Below are 10,001 nucleotides of genomic sequence, written 5' to 3'. Positions count from 1 at the left end.
GTTCTGCCTGTCTCTGACTCCTAAGCACTGAGTTTATAAGCTGATACCACCGCACCTGGCCTGGACGCTAAGGTCTGCATCTCCGCCAATACCTTGTGCTACTGTGCTATAATTTCCCCAGATGTAACCATCGGATCCAGAACTGTAGAGATAGAAGCAGAGGACCAGGAGTTCAAGGCCAAACTTAGCCTATGTAGTGAGTTCAGGCCCTTCTTGGGCTAGTGTGAAACCTATTCAAAAATAAAATAAAGATTGGAGGAAATGGGGTAAAAAGTACATGCATCCTGTCTTACTCCCACAATGCACAGCTCTCTTTACAATGGTGTCAAACTAGAGTTTTAATTTTGAAAGTATGTAAACAGAACTGGAGAGATGGCAAGTTAAGAGCATTTGCTGCTGTTCTCCCAGAGGACCTGAGTTAGATTTCAGGTTAGAGCACCCACCTCAGGTGGCTCACAGCTGCCTCTAACCCCAGCTCCAGAGCATCTGAAGTCCCCTTTTAACCTCCATGGACACACACACGCACACACAGACACACGCACACACAGACACACACACACACACACAGAGAAGTGTTACACACATATACACACAAGATGGCTCAACAAACAAAGGTGACTAATTCCGAATCTAACAACCTAAGTTCCATCCAGGGGCCCACTTAGTGGATGGATTCCCAACTGCTCAAGTTGTCCTTTGAGCTCCATACACTCACCAAGGCCTGTGTACACAGAAACACATGCACCAAGTCATATGTATATAGATACACACACACACACACACACACACACACACACACAATACATAATACAGTTCAAAATGTTTAATAATAAAAGTAAAAATAAAACTATATAAAGAGTTTGTATTTGTCACATACCCACCCAGGCAGCGGGGGGGGGGGGGGTGTCGGGAGCACGGGGCGTCCGTGCGCCACCTTCTGACTACAGAGCATGCGCGGCTGGCAGCAGCCCGCCCACTGTGCACCCCGTAGCCAGGCTCGAACGTACAGACTTTGCCAAACTGTAACAGAATTTGTGTTTGAGACAGGCTAGCTTGTTGCCTAGGCTAGCCTTGAACTGGTTGTATAGCCAAGGAGGTCCCAGAACCTATCCTCCTGGTTCCCATGCTGGGGGTGGATTTTCATGCAGGTACAACAAGATTGATTTTCTAAAAATAACCCTTACTTGAGCACACACTTCAAATAATTTTATTCTTCTTTTGGTAATTATGATGGGGAAGAGCTCCCGGGATCTTTTCTTGGGAAATTGGAGTGGGGTTGTTGGAGCACAGGACGTTCTCTCGAGTCCAAGAGCTATCCCAAAATCAGAAGAGTCTTCCGGCTGGGGGCTGCCGGGAAGCAAAGAAAGGAGGCGCAGAAGGGACACCTGGAGCCTGGGGTTACTGAGCCCCAGGGAGCACGGGGCGTCCGTGCGCCACCTTCTGACTACAGAGCATGCGCAGCTGGCAGCAGCCCGCCCACTGTGCACTCCGTAGCCAGGCTCCGGACACCGTGGCGAGGGAAAGTGAGAGCAGGCAGAAACGCGGCTTCCCCACGCGCTTTGGGTCGGGACTGAGATGGTGTAGAGCCAAGGCTGCTCCTTAAGCGGGTGCGCCCTTCCAGCCCCGCGGCCTCACTCCAGCAGAAATAAACTCACTTTGGGTTCAAAACCTTGTCTTACCCTTTCATCTTGGCAGTAGCGGGTTTCTCTTCCAGTTCCTCCTCGCCGCTCCACTGTGCCTAACCTAAAGTGAGGCTAGTGAGAAGTTCCATCTAATTAGGCTATTGGTGTCCTGTCCTGAGACAGCTGAGTGGCCAGGTGTCCTCTGGGAACATAGGGAAATAAGAGAAGAGAGGGTATCAGGACTCAGATGTGGCAGAGTCGGCGTTCTTACAGGCGGTCAGCTACTCGCAAATGAGCTCAAGTCCATGGCTGAGCGACCTTAAGCAAGGTCCTAGGCCTCTCTGTAGCATAGTACCCATGGTCCTACTTTATACCTGTTATTTTATTACTATTATCACTACTGGTGTGGGCTTGTGGGTGTGTGTTATGAGGAGGAGCACACACGTGTTTGTGTGAGTGCGTGCGTGCGTGCGTGCGTGCGTGCGTGCGTGTGTGTGTCAGAGGATGTCTTGCTGCAGTGGTTCTCTCCTTCCACCTCTAAGTAGGTTCGTTGGATAGAACTCTGGTCACCAGGCTTGCGTTTCTCTTCTGCCTTCTGTAATCTTAAAATAGGACTAAAGAGAGTTCATTCTTCTCCGGTCGGTGGAGAGGATTAAACGTATTCATATATATAATCATCCGAATTCCTGTCTCAGTCCTTTCCACAACTTCTGCTACCATAAGTCAGTCTCTCCCTGGAACTGTTTTTCAGAAATAAGGCTGGGGCCATAGCTCAGTAGTCAAGTGCTTTCCTACTATGTGCTATACCTGATACAGAAGTAGAGGTGCTTGAGACGTTTCTCTCCTGACAGGTAAGAAGACACAGGCTGGCCTACTCTGACTGTTTTAAGGGGCACCGTGAGGACCACCTGGAATAAGGTGTGTTGGAACCGGCTGTGAAGTTCTACAGTTCCACACACTCTGCAATCCTGGGATCTCAGTAGAACCGGGTTTGTATCTTCCCTGGATGTGATTCCATCAAGCCCAGTGTCTGCCATATAGTAAACCGCGGAAAATATGTTCTAAATTAACGGACCAATGGTTCGAGTTTGGCCTCTCCAAGTATAATCCTCTTAATGGCCTATCCTGACATCTGTATTCAGGATGAAATTCATTTCAGCCAAGCCCCTGCTGGACACTGAGCTTTCTCTCCTTCTGGGCTGCGGTAAGGACACTGAGCTTTCTCTCCTACTGGGCTGTAGTAAGCATCCACCTGGGTTCCTGTTAGAGCCAAGGCCAGTTCTCCATCCCTTTCCTTCATGAGGGATTTCAGAGCCACGCCTAAATCATGTGGAAGAAGGCCCAACCATGTGCAAGGATTTCGCTCCACTTCTGGCCTGGACCCACCTATGCAGGGAGAAGTTCCTTCCAAGCCTGAGTAAACCCCAAGAGCACCCTCTCTCCTGGGGACATTCAGGTCTCAAGGAAATGGTTCCTCCTAAAGACCTGGTCAGGGTGTGTTCCAGTAGCTGGTACCTAGGAGGAGGGCCTTCGGGTGAACCACAGGAGACTGCATCCATCACAATACTCTAGGCCTAAAGTACAGAATGTCCGGGCCAACAGATACCTGGATCAGAGGGACCCCTGACAGACTGACAGCCTTCTCCACACGTCCCACTTTCTGAAGATGTGACGATTTCCTAGGCCCTTTCCCTACATACGTCTGCAGCTGAGGCCTGCTCTGTGTTTCCTGCTAAGATAATGATTTACACACTCCAGGCCATACTAAAGGGCTGGGAGGCTAGGTAGGTGAGAGAGGAGAAAGGTAGCGATGTAGAAGCCACCAAGTATGGAGGGTAAACTTACAGCCCCCGTGGTACAACCAAAGTCACACACACAGACACACACACACACACACACACACACACAGACCATAGACACACACACACACACACAGACACACATACACACACACACACACACACACACACACACACACAGACACACATACACACACACACACACACACACACACACACACACACACACACAGACACACACACACAGACACACACACAGACACACACAGACACACACACACAGACACACACACACACACACACACACACAGACCACACATACACACACACCCAGACACACCCCCAGACACACACACACACACACACAGACACACACACAGACACACACACACAGACACACACATAGACACACACAGACACACACACACACAGATACACATACACGGAGCACACAGAGACACACACACACACACACACACACACACACACAGACACACACACACACACACAGACACACACACACACACACACACACACACACAGACACACACACACACACACACACAGACACACACACACAGACACACACACAGACACACAGACACACACACATAGACACAGACACACACACACACACACACACACACACACACACACACTCATTTCTTTCCCAACAGCCTACACTATTCTTCCCAACTTAACTCCTCCTGAATGTTACTGCTCCTGTCCCAGAAAGCAGTGCCCTGCCCAGCCCCACTTAGGTGTTTGTAAAACAATGTTTTGGTGTTGGGGGTTCCCCTTTATCTTTTTTGTTTCTTTTAAGATTTATTTGTTGTATGTATATGAGTACAGTATTGCTATCTTCAGACACAGCAGAAGAGGGCGTTGGGTCCCATCACAGATGGTTGTGAGTCATCATGTGGTTGCTGGGAATTGAACCCAGGTCCTCTGGAAGAGCAGTCAGTGCTCTTAACCACTGAGCCACCTCTACAGCCCTATTTTTTTTTTTTTTTTAGGCAGAATTTTTTCCCCAATGAACACACCAGAGAAGCAGGCTGTATAAATAAGTTTTTCTGAGCCAGCAAGATGGCTCCGTAGGTTAAGGCACAGGCCATAATATTTTTTCCAGGGTTTAGCTGGTAAACCTTAGATGGTAGCTTCATGCTACACAAGCATGAAGACCTGAGGTGGATACTAGAACCTGTCGAAAAGCCAGCCAGCCATGGTGGCACCCACTTGTAATCCCAGCATTTCGAACAGAGCCAAGTAAATCTCAAGGGCTGCCTGACCGGCCAGCCTAATCAGTCAGGCCCAGACCCCGTCTCAGGACACAAAACAACAAACAAACAGAAAACCCCCAAAACACGTGAATGGGCTGGAGAGATGGCGCCGGAGTTTTGAGCACCTCTTGCTTTTGCAGAAGATCCAGGTCTTAGTCCCAGTGCCAACATAATGACTCACGGCCTTCTATAACTCCACTTCCAGGGGATCTGACACCGTCTTTGACCTCCATGTGGTGCACATACATACATGCAGGCACATACATACATACATATATACATACAAAATACATCTTCTTTAAAAAGTGGGGAAGGGAGCTGCAGAGATGGCTCAGCGGTTAAGAGCACTGACTGCTCTCCCAGAGGTCCTGAGTTAATTCCCAGTAACCACATGTTGGCCCACAACCATCTGTAATGGGATCTGAGGCCCTCTTCTGGTGGGTCTGAAGACAGCTGCAGTGTGCTTATAAATAAAAAATAAAAAAATCTTAAAAAAAAAAAAAAAAAAAGAACACCCACTGCTCTTTCACAAGATGAGAGTTTGAATCCAGCGACTAGATTCAAGCTGTAAGTGTCAAGCGACTTACAGCTCCTGGGAATCAGGGCCCTCCTCTGGCTTCTGTATACACACACACACACACACACACACACACACACACACACCACTGAATAACAATTAATAATAATAAAAATAATAGTAGTAGTAGTAGTAATAATAATAATAATAATAATAATAATAATAATAATTAGACCTGGACATAAATTGTGGCCAGGGCTCAGAGGACTAGCAAAGCAGGCAGAGGTGGGGGTTCTGGTACTCACAGGAGAAGGTTCCTCAGTCACAGAGGCTGAAAAGATAAACACAGAGGAAGTTGCTAGACTTCAGTGCTGTCCCTTGGGCAGTGTAGAGCACCAGAGAGGTAGAGAGGAAGGCTTTGGGTAAGGCAGGCTGACAGTCTACCCTTTCTTTATCATGTCCTGAGGGTCCCAAGGAAGAAGGAGCGTGGTGAATCTAACAGGAAGAGGTGAGGATGAGGTTACTAGCTCACACCCAGGATCATGTCCTTCCTTACTGCTGTGCCAGGTCTATGCTCCTACCTCCCCCAGCCTTGACTCAAATGTCACCTTCTACCCAGTCTACCCTGCCTAATGGTCCCCTCCTCCAAGATCTCAAAGCCCTAATCCCTGGGCCTGTGAACATGTTACCTGACCTGGCAAAAGAGACTGTGCTGTGTAAAGCAGGCCTCTTGAGATGGAAAGATTATTCTGGGTGAGTTTGGTGCATCCTATAATCCTAGCACTTGGGAGGCAGAGTCAGCAGGATCAGGAGTTCAAGGTCAGCCTCCATTATATACTGACTGGAGCAAGTTTGGAGTTTGAAGCCAGCTTGGGCTGCATGAGACCTTGTCTTAAATCATCCCTTCAGAGAAATTCTAGATTGTCTAGATGGACCAGAGGTAATCAAAAGGTTATATCCCTAATCATCCTAGATGAATTGTAGCAATATCACAATATGCATAGTAATCACAAAATTGCACACAACAACCAACATTTAGCCTGTTCTCTCTGTGTAAAATATGTCAGTTAATTCTAACAATCCTGTGACCTGGGCAGTGTTACAAATAAAACCCATTTTACAGATGAAAACTCTGAGGCTCAGAGAGATAAGGCAGCTTTATTCTACTTCCCCCTCCCTCACACCTCATTTTTGCTGTTGTTGTATCTTAGCTGATAGGTACCTGTCTATTATGCCCAAAGGCCTGGATTCAGTCCCAAGTGCTGCATACACTCATACTTGTGAACACAAGCAACCAGAGGAAGAGGAACATAGCCTAAAGTCTGCAAGAGTTCTGTGCAAGGGTGGTGCACACCAGTCATCCCACACTAGGGAGGGATCAGGCTCATCAAGGCCAATATGTGAGTTTGAGGCCAGCCTGGATTATAAGAGACTATGAGACCTTGTCTTTCTTTCCTTCATACACATAAGTACCAAAAAACAACAACAATAACAAAAACAAAAAACAAACGACCAAAAATCTTGTAGAGAAGAAGGAGGGATACAGGAGGGTAGAGTCAGGAAAAGATGAATTGTGGGCTAGAGAAAGAAGAGAACCCAGGGAAAGAGTTGTGTGAATGAGGAGTGTGTGTGTGTGTGTGTGTGTGTGTGTGTGTGTGTGTTTGTATGTGAGAGAGACAGAGACAGACAGACACACACACACACACACACACACACAGAGAGAGAGAGAGAGAGAGAGAGAGAGAGAGAGAGACTCTGATCGAAAGATATTGTGATTTAAGGGGACGAGGGTACAGACCAGAGGTAAAGCATTTACCAAGTATGTGCAAGGCCCTTGGTTCAGATCCCAGCACCATAAAACCCCTGAAACCATGCTATTCTGTTATTGGTGGTGGGAGGTAGAACCTTGAGCCAAGGACACAGGTAAAGCAGTAGACAGTATACAAGGCAGGAATAATTATATATAATAAATAAATAAATAAAAAAAAAAAAAAGCCCCAGGCTCATGCCTTTATTCCCAGCACTCAGGAGGCAGAGGCAGGCAAGTCTCTGTGAGTTTGAGATCAGGCTGGTCTACATAGCAAGTTCCAAGACAGCCAGGGCCACACAGGGAAACCCCTGACTTGAGAAAACAAAAACAGAAACAAAGTGGGGGGAAGGGCAGTGACTCCTAGGGAACAAAATTTGATTTGATCTCTGGCCTCCATATAAACATGCGTACGCATTAAAGCATGAAATAAAGTAATAGAAATTACGTTCTTTTGGCAAAATGCAAAGGATAAAGTTAGCTGTATCAGGTGAGAGTAGATCCTGTGTAGGAAAATGAATATCATTATTCTGTCTTATGAAAAATGTGTGTGTGTTTTACATATACATATGTCTGTATATTTTTCTTTTACTTTATAAGCGTCTGCCTGCACGTGTGTTTATGCACCACATGAATGTCTGGCTCCTGACACAAGTCAGAAGAGCGTATCAAATCCCGTGAAACTGGGGTTACCGGTGGCTGTAAACCACTGTGTGGGTGCTGTGAACCAAACCCCAGCCCTCTACAGAACCAAACGCTCTTAACCGTGGAGCCATCCCTCCAGCCCCACGTATGTGTATTTTAATTTTAAAACATTTAGAATCCCCAGGATAGGCTGAAAGAGTAGCTCAGTGGTAGAACGCTTGTCTCATGGGTTCACGGTGCTGGCTTCCACCCTGGTGCTGGGTGCTAGTGATGATGGTGGGTGGTGGTGGTGGTGGTGGTGGTGGTGGTGGTGGTGGTGGTGGTGGTGGTGGTGGTGCCTGCAACCCAGAGTGCTCAGTTCTCTCATTTGTTAGGTCTCATCTGGGTGATATAACCTGTTCTTCCTCCTGCCGCTTTGTGCTGGAACGTTCTGTAATAATGGACTCTGTGTGTTTGACAGTCACCAACCATGTGCGGCTTTCAACGTGGCTGTATGACCTAAGAGATGATTTTGGAATGTCATTAATTTTTACCTTTTTTAATGCACACCAGTAGCTAGGATCTAATAATCCTAGGATCTAATAATCCTAGGATCTAATAATCCTAGGATCTAATAATCCTAGCTACTGGTGTTAAGTAATGCAGTGCAGGTCAGGCTATGGGTGTCCGAGAGCAGAGATCGACTTGTTGGGTATCATATCCCAGACTTAGAGCATTCCAAACTGTGTTAAGTCATCAACAAACAGGACATTTTTTACTGTTTTAGTTTTGAGGAGTTTGGGGGTTTTGTTTGTTTATGTTTTGAGTTTTTTTGGAGGGGACGGTGTCTCTCTGTGTAGACCAGGCTGGATCCTCCTGCTCTCCTGCTCCTCGGTCAATGGGGTTGAAAGTGTCTCATTACACCCACTCCCCCACACACCCTTGATATGATCTCATTTTAAATAAAAAGAAAAATGTCTGTAAAAGACAGCTATGACCTGTAGCGTCTGTCAGTTTCCGTGGTACTTCCGCTGTGACCAATTTCAAGCTACTATTGCTTTAATTACTCTAATTTAAATTTCTGGGTTTAAGTCTTCTGGAAACTTTGCATATGTGAATAAATAAATGTGAGGCAGATCACCTGCTAAGATGGGCTCTGGCTAAACACCCTAGGAAAAGACACAGAACAAAAGAGAGTTAAGACAGGGAACTTAGCCAGGCCTGGTGGTGCCTTCCTGCAATGCCAGCACACAGGAGGCATGCTCGGGAAAGCTTGAGACCAGCCTGGTATGTAAGCAAGTTCCAGGCCACCCGAGGGTGTATATTGAGACCCATACCACATTCCCATCTTCCAAACGAGAAAAAAAGAAAACAAACAAGATTTCAGGGTCAATGGGCCATCTTTCTAGCCTGGGTTCATTGTCTGTGTTTTAAGTTTGAAAGGAAGATTGTTTTACTACTTTCTAAACTTTTTATTTATTTCAAGCTGTGTGTGGCAGTGAGTGCCTCTAATCTCAGCTCTTGGGAGAAAAATCTCTCAATTGGAACCCTGATCTACAAGTTCTAGGACAGCTCAGGATACCTAGAGAGACCTTGTCTCAAATCCAAAAATTGTATGGGCTTTGTATGAGTGGGGTAAAAGCCAGTCACAGCTTGCAAATATTGGTTCCTCCCCTCCTCTCCCCTCTCTCTCTCTCTCTCTCTCTTCTCTCTCTCTCCCTCTCTCTCTCTCTCCTTCTCCTCTCTCCTCTCTCCCTCTCTTTCTCTCTTTCTCTCTTTCCCTCTCCCCTCTCTCTCTTCCTCTCTCTTCTCTCTCTCTCTCTCTCTCTCTCTCCTCCTTTCTTTCTCTCCTCTCTCCCTCTCTCTCCTCTCTCCTTCTCTCTCTCTCTCCTTTCTCTCTCTCTCCCTCTCTTTCTCTTTCTCTCTTCTCTCTCTCTCTCTCTCTCTCTCTCTCTCTCTCTCTCTCTCTCTCTTCTCCTTTCTCTCTCTCTCTCTCTTCTCCTTTCTCTCTCTCTTCCCTCTCTTCTCTCTCCTCTTCTCTTCTCTCTCTCTCTCTCTCTCTCTCTCTCTCTCTCTCTCTCTCTCTCTCTCTCTCTCGTTTTTGGCTGGTTGGTTTTTTTCTTTTTTTTTTTTTTTTCGGGGCTGGGAATGAACCCAGGACCTTTCTCCAGGCAAGTGCTCTACCACTGAGCCAAATCCCCAACCCCTGGTTGGTTTTTCAAGACAGAGTTTCTCCATGTAACTATGTCTGTCTGGAACTCACTCTGTAGTCCAGGCTGGCCTCAAACTTATAGAGATCTGCCTGTCTCTGCTATCTCTGACTCCTGAGTGCTAGGAACAAAGGCGTACCCC

This window comes from Rattus rattus, chromosome 1 (assembly GCF_011064425.1).
Source record: "Rattus rattus isolate New Zealand chromosome 1, Rrattus_CSIRO_v1, whole genome shotgun sequence".
Classification (NCBI taxonomy): Eukaryota; Metazoa; Chordata; class Mammalia; order Rodentia; family Muridae; genus Rattus; species Rattus rattus.
The sequence above is the reverse complement of the archived record's forward strand: the minus strand, read 5'-3'. Positions refer to the sequence as shown.